Source organism: Aricia agestis, chromosome 3, assembly GCF_905147365.1.
Source record: "Aricia agestis chromosome 3, ilAriAges1.1, whole genome shotgun sequence".
Classification (NCBI taxonomy): Eukaryota; Metazoa; Arthropoda; class Insecta; order Lepidoptera; family Lycaenidae; genus Aricia; species Aricia agestis.
In genome coordinates, this window is record NC_056408.1 from 4,076,537 (window position 1) to 4,097,291 (window position 20,755).

General features: G+C 37.5%; 1 protein-coding gene across 2 annotated transcripts in view; it reads right to left on the bottom strand.

Moving 5' to 3' along the window:
* The window catches only part of LOC121740422 (peripheral plasma membrane protein CASK), a 318,557-nt gene that overhangs the window by 276,230 nt on the left and 21,572 nt on the right, over positions 1-20,755 (bottom strand). The gene's annotated exons all lie outside the window — the stretch shown is intronic.

Here is a 20,755-nt window from a genome sequence, read left to right on the forward strand (position 1 = left end):
TTTGTGCGATCGAGTCTGAGGCGCCCATACAGTCGGCATGGCCGCGCCATGCTGACTGTAGGTAGGCTGTGAAGGCACAGCTTTTTTGCTCTATTAAAACATTCAAAATAATAATAATAATAATAATAATTACTCGCAAAATGGTCACTTTGGTTGCAATTCATGTCTACTGTCTAGTAATTCGTACTAATTTGACATTCGTCAGTTTGACAGTTTTTACAATTCATTTGCTGAATTGATTGAGGAATTGCTAAATGTGACCATATTAGCCCCGCTGTTCAGCTTTGGTTTAGCCTGTTACATAGTACTTACAAGCATATTAATCAGCAGTCTGTAAGGACTGCTCTTGAGTTTCTCTACTCCAAGCCAACACAGGACGACCTGAACCCTGAGGCGTCGCAATTCAGGTTCAGCAAACAACTGCCTATTCACCGGACTACCAGGAAGAAGTAACGTACCTACAGCAGACGTAGATAGGATAATATTATGGTCATTAGGTTAGGTTGCCTCGTAGAATCCATAGTTATATTCTGCCTACTGTCTCTTTGACTTTTTAAAACCTGTTTTGCTGAAATTTGCTATGGAGATACCGTACATTTTTCTGTGACAAAAAGTATATTATGTCCTTTCCCGGGACCTTATGTCTGTATGCGGTTATATGCCGGTTATCTTATGTATGTTAACCTATTGAAGCTTCGATAGCTGAATTGATTTTTTTTATGGAGATACTTAGACAATACATACTTTTCATCTCGAAAAATATACGTTTCTAGCGCATTAAACGAATTTGGGCACAATCAAATTGCGGGCTATATACTTAGATAATTTTTCAATAACAAACCAAAACACAGACACATGTAATTTCGTAAAGTGATTTTCTTGAGTATATTTGGACCTAATAACACACTAAGCGGGCAGGCTAGACAAAAACAAGCTCAATTGATTGTTTTGTACGAGTCTGATAATATTAAGAGAAACACTACGATATAAAATTTAACTTTCTTGGAAGGAAATAAGTTAGTATTATTTACTGTTATTTCTTGCATTTTGTTAATGTATTGTTACCTAATGAAACTGTAGTGTTCATAGTTGATCGTTTTTTCAGGTATGGGACAAGCGTGGTGGCCGCAAAGGAAGATCTTCCGACCTTCCTTACCTGTGTGGGTGCCGCTACACAGGTAAGGAGAAAGTACGCTATAGGAGAGCAAAAGCAATATTTTCATGCGCTGAAGTAGACGACTTGCGATGTGTAAATGGGTGAATTTCTAAGTACCTGGGCCCGTACCACGAAATGGTTTTGAGACTCAAACAATCGTACGAGAATGTTGCGTCCTTATCTAACAAACGTGAAATGACGTTGTTAGAGCAGGACGCAGCATTCTTGACGGATTGTTTGAGTCTCAAAACGGTTTCGTGGTACGGCTCCTCACCCATGTTCCGTGTCCGAACTTAAAACTTTTGATCGCATATTATGGGTTTGCATACAATTTAAATCTTATCATGTTTATTAACGAAAGATGAATGTTTATCTTTGCTCTCCTTAAACAAGATATTAGCTTTAGCCTGTAGCCTTCAACATTGCATTTCAGGTTTAAAATGCAAGGCAATATTATGCTGTACTTATAGCTGAACGCATTTTAAGTACTTCGCTCTAGTTTGCACAGAATAGTGTTAGGATAGAAAACAATGCAGAGTGGATAAAACGCTAGAAACATTTTACGTGAAATCCGCCTTATCTAAAATAAGTTTTGCAGAATTTTAATCAGAAAATTAATTTTTGTCGAGTGCGATGTTGAGGTGAGGAAAATATGACCTTACGGTTTAAAATTCCAACGCCAATGAAACTTTATGAGTGCACTTTTAATGATATTAATTCGCTCGTAATTATCTTTCGTATGGTTATAAAGTTTCAACTTTGTATGTACTATCAGAGAAGTTGATTCCTAGGCAGATGGGGGACCTACATAGTTTGGTCGCGTAACGTCAAACCCAGCCGACAGCTGCTTACAATTAACATTGAATTGACATGATCCGACCAAATGACGTTGGTCTGTCAACTGCCTAGAAATCACTTTCCTCAATGGTACAAAGTCTTTTGTCTCTTAAAAAGAAAATATAAAATTATCGAGTTTCTTACGCCGCGCCGGTTCTTCTCGCCGGGTTAGTTCCCGAACCGGTGGTAGGCACCAGTAGCATCAACGTTAAAAAAATAATTGAAGAAATTTATGCTGAATAAAAAATTTAGACTGACTTTGACTATCTATCAATTATTCTGAGAGATAGACAAAATAATGTCTTGCTTAGGGTATCTACCACACTGCGTGTTTGAGTAGTCATGTGATTGCATACATGCAATATGTAACATCTTTAAAAATATGTCATATTTTCCTAACCACACATACATCTTCTTCCTAATTTTGACATGTATCCGTAGACTGTACGATTTGTTCCATTACAACATTTCAGTAGGAATCCCTTTTTTTTTGGAGGAGGGGAAATGCTCATACGAATGAACGAATCCGTATCTAATCTTAATACACAGAATGTAAAGTACGTTCAATCACCCAGTCAGTCTACTGAATTTTCAAACATTCAAGTGAAATTCACTCGAATCACTTTACAAATGGATGGGAATTTATTTGGTGTATGCTCCGCGCCGTACCAGACGTTGGAAAGTGTCTACTTTATTATAGCTCCGCGAGAAATCTGTTATAGCGCAAACCTTTTATCATTCTACTTAGGCCACGTTCACATCTGACCGTGATCATGCTCACTAGCTGAATCGAATAGCGTGTGAACGAAAAAGTGAATATTATGTACCTATGGAAATGCCATAAACATCGTAGCGCTTGCTTTCTTTCGGCAGCTGACATGTGTATTTTATATCATTACCAATTTATATCATTTTTTATCTGCCGCATCCTCGCCGCATCTACACTTCGTCGGACGCATTTACAATCCTCCCCTCTACTATTTACATGTTGGCGTAAAGAGCAACAGATTAGTCCACCAACGTATATGAACGATAAAAAGAAGACGTACTTTTTCATAAATATTTTTGCAGTTTTCTGAAAACAGTGCGCTTTTTTGATAAATATTGGAATGATTCCTGAATTCTTATCTAACTTATCACATATTTGGAATACTGCACAATCACAAATTAATCTATACAAATGAGATCCGTTTCACAAAGCAACACACCTGAGTATTGTCTACGCTAATTAAGAGCCCACCTAATTAATGTGTCGAGAATTATACAGCACATTATACAATCAGGGGCCTGATTCTCATTCCTCGAATATCGCTTTGATCTCATCATCTTCATTTGATCAGAATCTCAGGCTGCGTCACTTGCAGATAAATAAGCCTACGAGCGAAGCAACAATCAAAGTATAGGATTCCGCCTCCCAAGTTGCTAATGCTTTATCTGGTTAGCCGATTCACCGGCAAAATTCTAAAATGAGACAAACGGGTCTTATATTTGTTTTTCAGTTAAACCACAACTCCGTCAACGTTTTAGATACTTAAACTTATGGCGTGCATTGACGGAACGGCCGCGCCGTTGAAAAGACTTCCCAACGCGCAACATAATGCGATTCAAACGTGGCCGGCTTCCATGCAAAACGGACGTACGTACATTTTTACATAGGTACCTTGATAGAATGTTGAACGATAATTTGATAAAATAGAAGTACTGTTAATAGACACCCTTGGTACGAATATTTGAATCGATTGTCAGTATTTTTAACCAACTATTTAAAGCCCTTTTAAAGTTTAATGCCGCTTTAGCCAGAGTAGGATAAATTCTCACTTATTAATATACAGATTACTGTAATGGCCACTCCAGCGCAGTGGTTGGTTGTGTAAGATCGCAAATTGGAAGTTGGCCAAAACCCAATATTTTTATATTAATGCCTGGTCTTTTGGGAGCATCGCTTAACGTGTACATGCAAGGGAGTGATATACTTGCAATTTGCATATTAAAAACGTTAAACTTGTGACAAACGTGAAAACGATCATCGGAGAAAGTTAGCCAACCGTGGATCATTTAAAAAGTTCGTGCTTGTAGTACCCTTATTGTAATGTAATAACCTTAGTTAACTCTCTTAACCCACCAAACTAATTCGAAGTTCAACGCTGGAGATTTAGGGCTGCAACAATGGTAGAAACTCACGAGTTAACACTCCTAACCAACCAGACTAATTCATAGTAAAGCAACAGCGATTTAGAGCACGAAGTTAACCATGGTAGAAACTCACGAATTAACAGTCTTAACCCAACAGATTAATTCATAGTAGAACATGGTAGAAACTCATGAGTTAACTTATTATCTTCCGAGACTAAATTCAACGTTCAACGCTATAGACTAAGGGCTCCAACTATAACAACGGCAGAAACTGACGAGTTAACTCTCTTATCCCACAAGACTAAGAGATTTAGAACTCGAACTTAACCTTGGCAGAACCTCACGATTTAAGTCGTTTGATTTTGACAAGATATCAATCTTTTTTCACCAACCGCCTCCTAACGCTAAGTGGTCCCCTAGCGGCCATTAAGGGTACATATCCTTCTTCAAGATTTCACGAATTTTTGTTTGTCACGTTCGTCCTTAGGGCGTAAGAACTTTTGCAAAACATTACTTTTATTTTTAATGTGTTTGCTTTAAGAGATATTTGAGCCGCAAAGATCGCTAGGGAGCGTTAGTTAGCGTTAGGAGACCGTTGGTGAAAACAGGCATCAATTTACTATTTTGAACCATAGAGGTTGAACGTGAAATAAGCCATCGCTTAAAGTAAAATGGTATTCGATTTTATCCAGTGATAAAATAAACATAAGTACTCCTTAGGGCCCTCAGCGTATTTGATATTTCCTAAAAAATTGCCTCATTCACACAGAACTTAACTGGGGCTTTTTAAAGCATTGAAATAAATCATTACGAAAATAGTTTTCTCTCAAAGCGACACCACATTTCAGCCACATTTTTGGCAATACGAATGTTTATTCTGCAGTCGAATATATATTTGATTAAACAAGTTCGTTGTACTCTACAACCGGTGGAGGGGTGACCCCGGTTTCAAAACCTACGCTAATATCGAATGCATCAGAATTTTATTTCTGCCTAAATAAACGTGAGGGATGTGGACTGTGAGCAAAGATGATTTCGTTAGTTTTGATTACTAAATTTAAAAATAGATAGTGTTAATAAAAGCTGGAGCTATAATTATAGTAGATTTTTTTTTATTTTTTTTTAACAAAAGTAAATAAGGCTGCTTGGGCTCACATTGCTTATATCCGAAAGCATGAAAACTTGGTGCTCAAATAGACGTAACTAAATTTTACGTGTAATCCAATAGGATATTTTACTGCAATGTTTTCACGCTAGAGCTTGTACTTAGTTAATACTAGCGACCCGCCCCGGCGTCGCACAGGAATAAAATATATAACCACTGAAAAAATGATTAAAATCGATAGCCTATGATCCTTCACGTGGGTAGACCACGTATCTGTGCCAAATAACATAAAAATTGCTCCAGTAGTTCGCGAGATAAGCCCTTTGAAATAATTTCCCCCGTTTTTTCCACAATCTCCTATTAGTTTTAGCGTGAAAAAATATAGCCTATCTAACACTGAAAGAATTTTTCAAACCGGACCAGTAGTTCCTGAGATTAGCGCGTCCAAGTTAGCCCTTTCAAATAATTTTCCCCGTTTTTTCCACATTTTTCTCTATTTCTTCGCCCCTATTAGTCTTAGCGTGATAAAATATAGCCGATAGCCTTCCTCGATAAATGGGCTATCCAACACTGAAAGAATCATCAAAATCCGTTGCGTAGTTTTAAAAAAGAAAAGGGAACAAAGGGACATGTCACATGAGGGAAAAAAAGAGACTTTGTTTTATAATATGTATAGATATAGATGTAATATGTGACTAGAGGCCACATCAGCCTAATTTATTATACAGAAAACAAAAAGTTTTGTTCGAAGTTTGACAACTTTTCTATCAATAGACACGACGTGTGCAATATGTCGGATTATTTACTGTATGTGCTCTCAGCGCCATCTACTCCGACCTTTGCGTAATCTCCCTATTAAAAACCCGACAGTATTCCAGATATTTTTGTCGCTTTCTCATCTTTCTACGTGCAAGACGTTCAAAATTCTTCAAATTAATCCCAAGACCTTCAAACTAGAGTCAACCCGGGGCTCGTGAACTAGACAATTCGATTAATATAACAGCCTGCGTAATTTTATTACCACCTCGAGCCAAAATTTCGTATAACGAGTAATAATTCACGAACAAAGACTCAATGTGGTTGTATATTTATGAGACAGTGGAGCTGGCTGTGTTAGATTATATTGTTTTCAATAATTAATATAATAATGATGGAAATTCTGTTTAATGTTATATTTGCGCTTTTATAATTCTGGGCGTCACGTTATCGTGGGAGCCGACTTCCACGATAAAACGTTGGGCACGTTAAATGCCCTTTTGATTTTACGCACCGCGGACGTTTTGTGCGGTTCAGACGAGTGTAGACGTCACGATGTCCTCTAACGTGCACGTTAAAAAGTTATCGTCGACGGAAATTTAAAAGTGTCTTCATATTATATTTCCATACATTTTACTTTTCTATGTTATCGTTTTACCGCGGACGTCCACGATATTACCGCCACGTCCAAAATTATAAAAGCTCACATTCTCTATATTTTTTTGACAAGAGCCTGCAGCTTTGTTGCACGTCACTTTGATTGATCCCGACCGAATCATTTACCGGGAGAGAAACAATTAAATTACGTCCTTTCCGGAGATTCTAAAATGTATCCATTTTCCATGCCATGCCAAATTTTATCAAAATCGGTTTAGAGGTTTAAGCTTGGAGGGGTTACAGACAAACAGACTGACACTCTTTCACATTTATAATATTGGTATAAACCTTATTGTTTTATAAGGTATAAACTATAAAAGTATGGAAAAAATATACTTAATTAAAAAAAAAGTATTATTTTCGAAGACAGATCAACGCGATTTCTATTTAGTTTTTCTAGCCAACTTCATGCGAATAATATTTTTTCTACTGTATCCTCATTGTTATACAAAAATAACTAAAGTCGTCAAGCAAAGGTAAAGGTAGAAAATGTCTGAAAGAGAAGTAGGTACCGTTAACTTATCCTAGGAAGCACGTCCACGAAATCTCTTTGGTATACAAATTTAATGATTTCGAAAGAAAGGATTAGCCACCTGGTCCCGTGGCGTAGGATTTCTACTTTCTACAACTCGATTCCATTCCGCTTCCTTTACCATGGAAATGGAACAAGACAGCCGCTGAGAAAACCTACAAATCCCAACGCATTGAAATACAAATGGCTTCCATTCGACACGGACTTTTGTACATTTTACGGGCGTTTTTGGCGCGTTAAATGGACGTACCTACCGCTATTGCACACCCATACGTCGTCATTGCATACATTTCGGAAATCGACATCAAGCTAATTTCCAAGAAGAACTAGCGTTCCCCTGGTAAGCCCCAAAAGCCTAGTCACAAAACCGTAGAAATTCGGCATCGACTATTCAACATTACCTCATATCAACAATATAATATAAACAACTCTGTAAAAGTAAAAATTCATGTAAAAAACATCCCTGTCATTCCAACAATCAATCATGTAGATATACAAGTTAATTATAATTATTTTAAGTACTTGTACTATTATCTATTTTGTGTTATAAGTCGAATTTGTCTGAGACCCTCAAGTTGCAGACACTTAACGCTTCAATCGGACCTGTCCTTACATCAACAAGTCATATACAAATCTATATTTCATACATCCACGTGGAAAAGGGTTTATCGATTTATATCCCATACACCCTTTGAATTGAAATACGAGGGCGAACAGCTTAGGTGAAGAGACGACCTGATATTTCGCAATTGTGTCAAAACACACAAATGTATCACAAAGCACAATGGTATCATAATATGTGTGTTCTGTCTGTTCTTTAGGCTGGCCACATATACACGTTTTACGCATACGATTTCCATATTCGCTACTTCGAATGCATAGAATCAGTAGAAAATACATTAACTGGCGCATGCATTCGCTTTTTTCCGAACGGAACGAATACCGCACCGTGTACGTTTCAAGTGCAAGACAGCGCGTTCGCGCGTGAAAAAAATTAGCGCTAGTTTCACGGATTTCCGAATACGGAAAACGATTTCGGAAATCGAATACGAAAACGTGTGTGTGCGGCCAGCCTTATAGTGTATGACGATGAAAATTATTCTTATGCCGCGGCCGCACATGCGTCTATCGTACATAGCTTCGTGCTATGAGACGATACCATTGGACGATACACGCAGATCGTCCAATGGTATCGTTTTAAGCACGTGGCACTACGCAGGTGCGGCCCGGGCATAATTCTGTGCGTGCCAACTCGGGAATAATGCGCTTATTAAAAGGAGATTACGCACAAATACAATTGTTTTCAAACCAAAATCTATGTGTTGATAATAGGATGACTGCCAATGATAGGAAAGTTTGCCTATTTTCATAATAACAAACAGACCTCAATGCTAAAAAATATTTCAAACGCAGACAAAGAGATGAAAATATGACCTAGACTTACATAAACCACTTGGCAGAATGCAGTCAAGTTTTCTTATTAAATCAGTTGTATTGTGCAGCCTGGAGACATAGGCTCGAAGTCGTTTCATTTATAAAAATAGCCAGCTCCATTCGCGTAGAAAAATAAAAGACTATTGTGTTTTAGTATAAATCTATTTTACAAAGAAAAATATGCCGCAAATGTTACGTCATTCGTGGCAACAAATATTTCCACTATTTATTTAATATTCTGTCAATAAGATATTAAGTAGCCTAACTAAAAAGTAGCCTAAGACCTTTTACGTGACTGCGCTAGTCGGCTTATTCTCGACTAGATGACGCCCGCAACTCCGTTGCGCCGAAATTCGTTTATCGCGCAGGAACCGTACATTTTTTCGGGATACAAAGTCTCCTATATCCTTTCCCGGGACTCAAAGTATCTCCATACTAAATTTCAGCAAAATCGGTTCAGTAGTTAGGGCGTGAAGAGGTAACAGACATACAGACACACTTTTGGATTTATACACGTAATATCAGTATAGATAATAGATATGGATACGGCCTGTCTGTCTTTTCCTTCTTCGCGCCCAAACCAGGCGCGAAGAAGTAGAAGACAGACAGGAAGACTGACAAACACTTTCGCATTTATAATATTAGTGCAGGATACTCTGAAGTCTAAAGTCGAACCTAGTAAGCCCAGTTGTTAATGTTATATGGTGATTTCATGAAATTTTTTAAATTTAAATTGATTACAAGTCTAAATATTTATTTGTGTACTCTTGGCATTTGGATCACGTTTTATCCAAATCAGAACCTGTCCTACTAGATGAAAACAAGCCTCCTTTTCACAAAGTATAATATATACTTTGTGAAAGTACGTTTATACGTTTATGTGAAAGCAACTCACCTTTCGAGAATAATTTTCCCAAGCATAAATTACAAAATCCAAGATATAAAAATAGCCTATGACCTTTGGATCGTATATTCTAAAGCTTCTTGTAACATACAAAACATACTGCGGAAAAGGTCCGCTTTTGTTGTAAAGCCGATTACATTGTGAATATTGTGATACGTTACGTATACTACGGTATAAGAGGGTAAGATTTGCAATTAGCATTTTAATATTGTAAGGACCTGTTTCACCACTTCCTGACAGCTATGTCCACACTGTGCACTTTCATTTTCGTCATCAACTTTCATATTGGCGCATTCAATAATTGAATGCGTCAAGGAACGCAACGCTAATATTGTCATTTTGAAGTTTTGGATACGGTCAGAGGGGGGCATGCGTCGCGGGCATGCCTCACGTTCGCTGTTGACTGCGCTATAACGCGTGCCCTTGACGAACAGAAAAAGGCACAGTGTAGACAAAACTGAGAAGTGACGAATAGGCTATTTATCAATTAACTTGGCAGATCAAGTATGGAGAATCTGTCAAAAAAGTTGTGAATAGCCTATTCGGCGCTTTATCATAAAGTGGTGAAACAGGCCCTGAATATAGTTAGAGTAATGGTAAGTACTCACATACGGTTTTGCTCAATCGAGCAATCACGTAGAGTAAAAACCACGGCTCGGGCTTTCGTCCACACATTCAGCATTGCTCGATACTTTTACTATAAATCGATATATTTAATTCCATCGAGCTGGCTCGATGCGAGCGGTCCACACAATAATTATTACTCTATTTGGAGTAAAAATATCGAGCAAAACCGTATGTGAGTACTTAGCACAAGGCTCGATTTATATGTGTCCGCGCGTTCGAGCGATTTGGCCGCTACACCGCGTTCACAAGCAATTCTACAGTCTGTCAAGAAAGAGCAGACGCAGTATAAAATTTTCTAAACGTAATGATGATGAATGACAAAAGATGGTTTTTTCTCTTTGTATTTCCACAGAGAACGCTCATACACTTTATATATTATCAACTTGCACATTTTTATCTCGATTTAATAAGGTTTTTATATTTTTAAGTGATATCAAAATTGTGTACAGCGCCTACTCTTTTTTGACAAGCTATATGTAAATAGCGGAGCGGTCGTTGCATACAATGGGCATTGTCCAAAAAAAAATCACATGTACTTTTTATATTTTTTTTCGTTAAAATAGGGTATTTTAAGAATATAAATTCGATAATTTTGAAATTTATTGGCTAGTTTTTTTCTCAATAAATTTTTAAAGTTTCGCTCTGACGTCATCACCGGCGGCCAATTGACCTCTGTAGTGTTTTCAATTTCCTTTCAATCTTATTTATAATGGCTGGTTCGTCAAATGCCAGTTCTCATTATGTGAAAGCTGATACGAGAAGCTTACCAAAAGTTCGAAATGTAATGTTGGTCGAATTTATTGCTTATTTAACGCCATTGAAGGTCAAACTAAGGTTAAACATATTTGTTCAAAAATATAGGTAACCAATGGGTGTTTTTTTCTTCTATAAACAGAAAAACGATCACTGACCTTATTCCTCGAAATGTTTTTGTAATGAGCAAAATTAAAAAAAAATGGACAATCCCCATTGCTTGTGAGGTCGCGGTGTAGCGGCCAAACCGCTCATTCGTGTGGACGCATACAAAGCCAGCCCAACTAGCCATTAGTGGACCACAACCAAGGCGAATGAGAGGAGAGAGGAGAGATCGCATTAAAGTAAAATATGACTGCATATAAAAACTGACAAATCGATACATTGTATGAACTCATTTACTCCGAGCGACCACAATATATTGTAAGTACAGTAGGTCATCTTCATACCATGACCGACGCGCGACGCGTACACTGTACCTACGCAAACATTAGCATGACTTAAAACACAATAATTCGGCAGCACTGACATACGCAAAAAACTTTACCAGTTTTAACCGGCACCAGCCCACCAAAAAGATTGTGAGGTTGTGATTTCTTACGTTGACCCTCTGATAATATTATGATCTCGGTGAGCACGAAGGGCGCGTTACAGTTGTTTCAGAACCCGAAAAGAAATTCATCATAACAATTAAAGGAATAGGAAGTAATCCAATCTAAGTAATTAATAAGAAGAGAAACTTGCAACTTATCGTTGTTTCAAGGTCACGTTAGAGTTACATTACTGTATACTACTTATACTGTGGATGACTGCGCCGTGTGACGGAAGTAAAATATTTTCATAATTCACATCAACTTAATTAAACGCGACGAAACTCACGCACTACAGTGTCAATTTCATATTCCTTTGTTCCGCCCGGGGTAAAAAGTGACACAATTTACACGACAAACGTGTGGCTTATTTAAATGCCTATGACTCCAGCCACGGGGCGAGTCACTGAGCATAATGTTAACTGTCAAAAATTTCATGTGATGTTTAGTGATTTAGTCTTTAGACTAATCGAGTTTAGTGGCTACGGGGTGTGCCGAGTGTTCCTATATTGTAAGTAAGTAAGTCTTTATTTCCAAGAAGTAAAGACTTACTTACTGTATTATTGTATTAGTACTGCTTATAATATTTATACGCCCGCAACTCCGTTGCGCCAAAATTAGTTTATCGCACAGGGACCGTACATGTTTCCGGAATAAAAGTATCCTACGTCCTTTCCCGGGACTCAAAGTATCTCCATACCAAATTACAGCAAAATCAGTTCAGCGGTTTGGGCGTGAAGAGGCAACAGACAGACAGACAGACGGACGGACAGACAGACAGACACACTTTCGAATTTATAATATTAGTATAGATGAATTAAATAATCTGATTCGAAACAATCTATACTTAACTAGACTTTTATTCGCTACATTATGTAACAATACCCCTTGTCCAGTATAAACATTAATCTTAAAGCCCTAGTAAGCCTATTTTAAGCCAGGACTTTAAGGCCTCAGCAAACATATTACGCCGGTATTACAATGCGTTCAGTCTCAATTTACCCCTGACACAGTATTTATACCAACTACATAAGGATCAAGTATAATCTTCGAAGCAATTCACCTCAGTGCCCCGTTTCTCCCAGTTCAATCAAACATCAATACAGCTCCGAAGATAGATTATATGCATTGTAGAAATACTAAAACCGAAGGGTTATGAAACAAAACATTAAAGGCAAAACCCCTTAAGACCTAGGATCCCAGTATTAGGACTTTAACTCTAATAAACTAAGTTTAGGTGAGAACTAAATTGCGTTATAAATAAATTACATTTCAAATGGTAGAAATTGGTACTAAGGAATGGTAGAAATTGGTACAGCCTTTTAGTATGGCCTATACATTAAGTCTTTATTTTGGGAGTTTCTACCAATCAAAAAGCGATTGATTTGACATTCCATCATCCATGACAATCCCATTTTGTATTTTTTTTATACCAGAATCGAAGCCAAATCAAATAGCAGTTAAATGAAAATAGCTGATTCGGAAAACTGCAACAGCCCCAATGCAATTAAATTATGCAACGTTAGTGCAGTTTCGTTCCTTGTCGACTCATGTGTAAGAAAACATCTTTTCAGTTGTCTTTTTCGTCAAATTAAAATTTAAAACGTTTAACATAAATGACAACATTTTTTGCTGTTTCATTAGCGTACTTAATCGAACAAGGCTCGAAGCTGCTCCATTGCTTGGTTTAATATAGCAGAATCAGGGTGCTAAGCTCAGTACACGTCAGCTTGTCCGCAAAGCCTCGATAGCCCTTATCACTCGCCCCCATGCACGACCTTCATCAATACAGATTTGTTCCACAGCGCAAACAATTAAAAGTTGATTAACACAACAGAGAGTAAAGAACATCTTAATTATGAAGATAATTTGCCATAATCTTTCTACAGAGGGTGTAGCAAAACAAAATGATGTTATTTTAGAGTATGTGCGTGTAGAGACTTCTATAGAGTTCACTGAGAAAGTGTCAGCGCTCAAAAGCTTTGTCCACACTGTGCCTTTTTCTGTTCGTCAAGGGCATGCGTTATAGCGCAGTCAACAGCGAACGTGAGGCATGCCCACGACGCATGCGTTCTGACCGTATCCAAAAAACAAAAATGACAATGTCGGCGTTGCGTTCGTTGACGCATTCAATTATTGAAAGCGCCAAAACGAAAGTTGAATGAACGAAGATGACGAAAATTAAAGAAGAAAGCGCATAGTGTGGACATAGCTAAAGAGTTACTTTTTAAAATGTTTGTACGGGAAAATTCATGACGATGCGATGGGGCATTTCTCACAGAAGACAAAACTAACTTAACTTACTGCTATTTCTACAGTGAACTCAATTTTTACTGTTGGATAACGCATTCAGTTTCACCGTGCAAAAGAGAGGATACCTCTCGCTCCGTCTTACGAATTGTCGATCAAGTCTTAAAGATCCTAACGCTTCTCCTCAGAATACTAACTATCCTAACGCGATTTTTTAAATTACCCGTTCCACAAAACTGCACAACGCCGCTAAAGTTTTGAATTTGACAATTCCAGATAACCTGACCTGACCAGGACAGCCCGCTACTACGGATACCGCAAGCGGCGCCCAAGTGCGTATTACGGACCTGCGACTTCAACTGCCGCGCCAACCAGGGGCTGTGCCACGAAACTGTTTTTAATATTCAAACAATCGAACAAGAATGCCGCGTCCCGCTCTAACAATTTCATTTCACATTTATTAGAGAAGGACGCGGCATTCTCGTTCGATTGTTTGAGTCTCAAAACGGTTTCGTAGTAGGCCACCAGGGCCGACCAGGTGGCTACTGCAACAACCACCGCTGCGAGTGTAAGCCCATGCCATCCGGACCGCAGTATCTTAACAATAAGAATCTTTGATTACAAAGTTTATAGAGACTTTTATTTAGTATGTTCATTGAGATTACGAATGCGCAAAATTAAACTCGCAGGAATAGGAAAAAGAATCCTATCGTCCTTTCACGTGGACTACTCTATATCTGCGCCAAGTTTCATCAAAATCCAGTGTTTCGCGCGTTATGCCGTGACGACCTCTGTGGCTCAGTGGTGAGGGCGTTGGTAGCTCAAGCCGGGGGTCGCGGGTTCGAATCCCGCCGACGGAACAAAGAGTTTTCAAAGTTCCTGGGTCATGGATGTGTATTAAATATGTGTATCATATAATAAAAATCTTAAATATATGTAAAGTATTAAATATATTTCCGTTGTTTGGTACCTGTAACACAAGTCCTTCAGGTACTTACACGGGGCCAGACTGACGTGGTGTGAAGCGTCTATAGATATAAGTAAAATAGAGATTCGTTAATATTGTTTCATGTACAACATACCTATTTGTACCATAGTAAAAGAAGTATAATAATTTATTAATCAAACAACTAGAACATCTTTCAGCTAATCGAAATGTTGTGCTTAATATCAAGACGGGAGTTATTCAATAATGCCTTTGTGGCGGTCTAAACTACGCGTTAACGGAGCCATAACTTGCCGATATTCTGTTATATCATAAACCAAATACTCTATATCAGCTATACTCAACCTGCGGCATGCGGCACGCCGGGACTTTATCAGTGGCCCGCATAAAATCAAACCATTTCAAATATGTCCACCGGTAAAATAGTGCAAAGTCGGGAAAATCTTTTCCACTTTTAAATCTCTAATTTGGAAGGACTTCAATATTTTAACTCTAAAATTATGGTTGTGACCCGCAACATCAAGATTATGGCCTAAAAACCCTGTAAAGTTTTCTAGTATAAGAAGTATTAGCCATGGCCCATGCGGTAGGCATAGGCTACCGCGTAGGAATTCCATAGCGGTCTCCATTTTTCTACATTTAAGCGGATTTTAAAGCGTATTTCTTAATAGAATAGAATAGAATTTCAGAAATTTTAAAATTCAATTATAATAACACTATTTTGAAAATATTTTTGTAGATTATTATTTTTAACAAAAAATTAAAACCGACTTCCAAGGTAAAAACAATAATAATATAAAATAAAAAGTACTAAATAACTCTTACTCTATGAAAGTGCCTTTTTCAGAATTCGTCTAAATCGCAACTATTTCTGTACAATTAATAATTATTATAGTCTTCATTATTTTGAAGTCGGTACCAGCTAATTTAATCGTGAGTTCAGTCAATGTCAGAATATCTGAAACTTTTGGGACTGGTACCGACTTCAAAGTAATGAAGACTATAGTATGTACAGAAATAGTTGCGATTTAGACGAATTCTGAAAAAGGCACTATCATAGAGTAAGAGTTATTTAATACTTTTTATTTTATATTATTATTGTTTTTACCTTGGAAGTCGGTTTTAATTTTTTGTTAAAATAATAATTTCACTCTTTTTTTTATCTTCAAGATAAGGCTTCATGTGTAAATAACCACTACGAATGTTAACTATTCACTAAGCGATGATGCAATTGAAAAACTTTTATCTTTAAAGGTTCAGGAGTTCTGTTCAGTGCCTTCGACTCAAGCCGGCTTTCCCGAACCTGTATCTATAAGGGTTCAAAAGTTCTGTTAGGTACCTTCGGATCCAGGGTTCAACCTGGTGCAAAATCTTACTTTTTGGTAGCATTTACCTCGAATGCTCCAGAAAAAGTTGAAATCACTATATATTTCCATACAAATTTCAAGGAGTCCCCTCGATTCCTCATGGATTCTATCATCAGATCACCACTTTTGTGCACATGGTACCAAATTTGAGCTAAACCCTAGACATAAAACAAAAATAATTTTGAAAATTCGACTATAAACGACCGAGTAATCGTTGAACATACAAAAAAAGATTCGACGTATTACCTCCTTTATGGAAGTCGGTCAAAACTGGTCTTTGTTTGTCACTCTATGAAATGAATAATATCATACGGTTTTCGAATGGAAATAAGCCAACATAAAAAATGCACACTATTGTGATAGAGCGAATATTGTCTATTTTATTTATTTTCATTTTATTGGGAACAAGTAACAACGTACCTTTTCATCTATCTGAATCAGATCTATAGAGTATTATATTTATTCCTATTATTTAGAGTGTTCCAAAGTATGTGATGCGAACGAAGGATGCGAAGGTGAACTGGGGCGTCAAAGAACCAGCGTATCCAACAGTATTTATAAAACATTTTTTTGTTAGCCTATGTTATCCCACTGTTGGGCAAAGGCCTCCCCCAGGATCTTCCACCTAATTAAAATAGTATAAGAGATGTATATCCTAAATATTACTAGTAAGTAAGTACCTACCAAATTTTTTTTATCCTAAAAATAAAATATTTTTTTATATTCTAAATACGACTATTTATAAGTAAATATACGCCACTTGCAAGTGGGTATTCATATATAATTTGAATTCCTATCAAATATTTTACTGCCATACCATACCGCGCCATGAAATAAATTATAAAATATTGAAAGTGCAAAAGCGCAGTACTGCTGAGATATCGCAGTCAGCTCGATGCTGCGATCGTAAATTTTAATATTGGTACAACTTATACATTCATCATATAAATATAATGAATATAATATACAACCAGTAATTTTCCATTCATAAGGCTGGCCGGATACACACGTTTTCCGTATTCGATTTCCTAATGTGGAATTTTGATTTGGAATTCTGTGAGAATAGTGCGAAGAGTTGAGAGCGCTGGCTTGCACTCGAAAGGTAAGTGCGGAATTCGTTCCGTTCGAAAAACGTCAGTAAATGTATTTTCTACTGATTCCATGCATTCGGATGTCCGAATACGGAAAACGTGTGTATGCGGCCAGCTTAAAGAATAAGGTATCTTTCGACAGATTATAAAACAGTTTTCCAATTTATGACTCATGTGCTAAGAATAATTTAATGGTGACGAAATTTAGCTTTGCATTTTTGGAAGAACCATGCACGAAAGGGGAAGTTCAACCGTTTGAACAACTCGGCCATATAGAAAACCGGCGTAAAACAACGCTTTGTTAAAAGTGGTTACGCGTATATACTGTGGTGTTACATTTTGTATTCGCAAGCGCTTACTATCAGGTGATTCGTCTGGTCGTTTCTGAGTACCGCTGTGCCGGTCGAAGTGCGGGGTGTTAGGCTTATTTTCGTTACGGAATTTCTTGTTTTTTTTATGAAATAAGGGGGCAAACGAGCAAACGGGTCACCTAATGGAAAGAAACTTCCGTCGCCCATGGACACTCGCAGCATCAGAAGAGCTGCATGTGCGTTGCCTGCCGGCCTTTTAAGAGGGAATAGGGTAATAGGGGAGGGTAGGGATGGGAATAGGGTAGGGGATTGGGTCTCCGGTAAACTCACTCACTCGGCGAAACACAGCGCAAGCGCTGTTTCACGCCCGTTTCACGCCACTGTGAGAACGTGGTATTTCTCCGGTCGAGCCGGCCCATTCGTGCCGAAGCATGGCTCTCCCACATATATTTGATTTTTTGATTCGGTCGCCACGCTCAAAGCTCGCGATAAAAGCTATGCAATAGCCTAAAAATCTATGTTAGTCATTCATGGTTCATCCTATACGCAACCGTTATCGTAAACACCAATACAGATTTTTAGCTCTCAAAGGGCAGCATGTCAAAGCGTCTGACCGATCCAGTAGGCGGATGGGGGTCGAACGTCAAATTTCATTACGGCCGCTGGGCCTTTTATACACCATGCTAAAGCACGTAAGGGTTAGACTACGATAAAACATGCAAGACATCAACATGGTGAATATTTTGAGTATAAGTAAGAAAAAGATAATATTAAGTTAGTTGTTTTATATTCCCTTTAAAGTAATGATTATGTAGAGTACCCCAAAATATTATGTCCTAGACCTACAGTCTTGTGGGTTGTGAGTTAATGTGAATTTTTATCGCGGGGGAACTGTATACTTTTCCATGTCAAAAACTATCGTCAGTTAAAAATTATCGTAATTATACGTCCTTACGTTACTTAAGTTGAACCATAACTAGTACAACAAAAAAAAGAAATACCTACTCCAATCGGATTTGTAGCTCCGGGAGATATGCGAACACAAACATAAAAACAACACTTTTGAAATTTGGCACATTTGTTCAGACGCTGATATTATGGACTATAGTTTGTGCGTTTTAAGATGATGTGGGTGACACTTCTTATATTCCTTGCTACGGGTTTTTTTACAAGAAAATAAAAAAAAAACAAAATGCAATAAATTATATTCCATCTACAAAAACAAATGTTTCCTATAATTGTAAATGAATAAAAATGAAAAGTTGCTAAATGCTAACTTATTAATATAAAAATATAAATTTTGACTGTGAAAATTATTGTTACGAAAATGTTTGAAAAATGTCAGATGCATGAAATGGAACTTATGTCAATAGAGATTGACACTGATGAATCGAAATCAAATCGATAAAAAGGGCGGCCATTTTAAATCGCCGGCGCCACTCCGAAACGTCAGTACGAAATCGATAATTTCGATTGCAATTCCTTTACGAAGTGATTCGATATTTTTAAATTATTGATTAATTTTCTTAGGTAACTTCCCTTCTATTGTCAATTATAATGTGTCACCCGTATCATCTTAAAACGCACAAACTATAACATATTATTAAACGAATACTGGGCAGTTCTGCAAATATTACATACATACGCGTCGAATTGATAACCTCCTTTTTTTGAAGTCGGTTAAAAACACATTACAACCCCGCGCATCTATCATTTGGAATCTTGTTACTCTACTTGTCTGGAGTATAATTTGCCCGTACAATTTATCGTCTCATACAAAGGGGGACTTATAAGAGTTTAATTAATGGTGGTAGGAAATAGTTTTTGGGACTTCTGAGGCCCGAGTGTGGGTTTTTGTTTCACATTCGATCGTGAGCGCGTTTGGCGTTTACTAAGATTTTGTTTGGGAGCTGGGCTCACTCCCGTGAGCATCGCTAGGTGGAGCTGTACAAATCCCATACAAAATCTTAGTAAACGCTAAACGCGCTCACGATTGAATGTGAAACAAAAAACTCATACTCGGGCCTCTGTTCGTGCTAAGTTCACTGGATGCTATTGAGGGTGTTTGTAAATTATAATGCAAAGGGTTTTAAAGGTGCTTTCTTACCGGGAGCATTCGCGCACATTACAATGCGCACCTTGTAATAATACTAAACCGAGCATAACAATGCGCACCTTGTAATGGTACACTGTGTAATATCTTGATACAAATTGTAACATCAACTAGCTGTGGAATGCTCAAAGTCAAATGTTATACTACACGCGAATGCTCGTTGTCAGGGAGGTAGTATGTATTGTAATGTAATGCTCAAAGACGAATCTTTATTTTTCATTACACGTGACTGCTCGTCGGTCAGGGAGGTAGTATTGTATTGTAATGTAATGCTCAAAGTCGAATCTAAAATGTTACACGTGAACGCTCGCGCGCGCGGCGAGGGGCACCTTAAGAGGATACACCAGGGGCGAGAGAAATTGAAAATAGGTATTTGAAAATGTATTGCTGTCTCACCAATCTCAAGTCTCCCACCGCAGAGCGCGATAGAGGCAACACGACAAAAGTTCTAATATAAGAACAGAAAATCTTCGATGCGTTGTCCGCTGATTCCTTCTCCAAAACTTAACCGATTTAAGATTTTTTTCATTGAAAATTAAAACAAGGCTTGAGCTGTGTTCCTATGTTTTTTTTTTTTTTTTGTATATTTTAGTCAGTTTTGTTTTCTGGGTGTTTGAACACAGAGGAAAATCTTGCCATTTTTTTGGGTTTTTGGACGTTCTTATCTTTTTTAATAATAAAATTATGAACAAAAAGAAAACATAGGGACATGCTAATAGTGGCCGTTGATATTCAGGAAAAAAATCATAACTCTACCGGCATTATCCTGGGAGAAAACAGGGGACAGCGTTTGTATGGGAAAACGGCGGTGTGGAATCCTCTTAAAAGAGCGATATTTTAATTATAGAACCTATTGTCAAGGTTTTGAAGGAATCCAAAACTTCCATACAGTTTTTAGCTATTGTTGAGTTGAAATTGTGTTTCAATGGTGTGTTAGCGTTATGTAATCTATACCTATTTTAAAATGTCTATTTTAAAATCACTACGTCCGTATATAAATCAAATAATAGAACAGTAATCCATATTATTATGAAACAAAGCATTTCAAAGTCATATCAAGTAACTATAGTTCCGAATTATAATCAAAACGTTTAAGGTTTCAAACTAAATCCATATTTATCGTTTCAATTAGTTATAATATCGAACTGTAAAGATTCGGGAACACTCGACGCAAATGTTCTAGAGCAGGGATG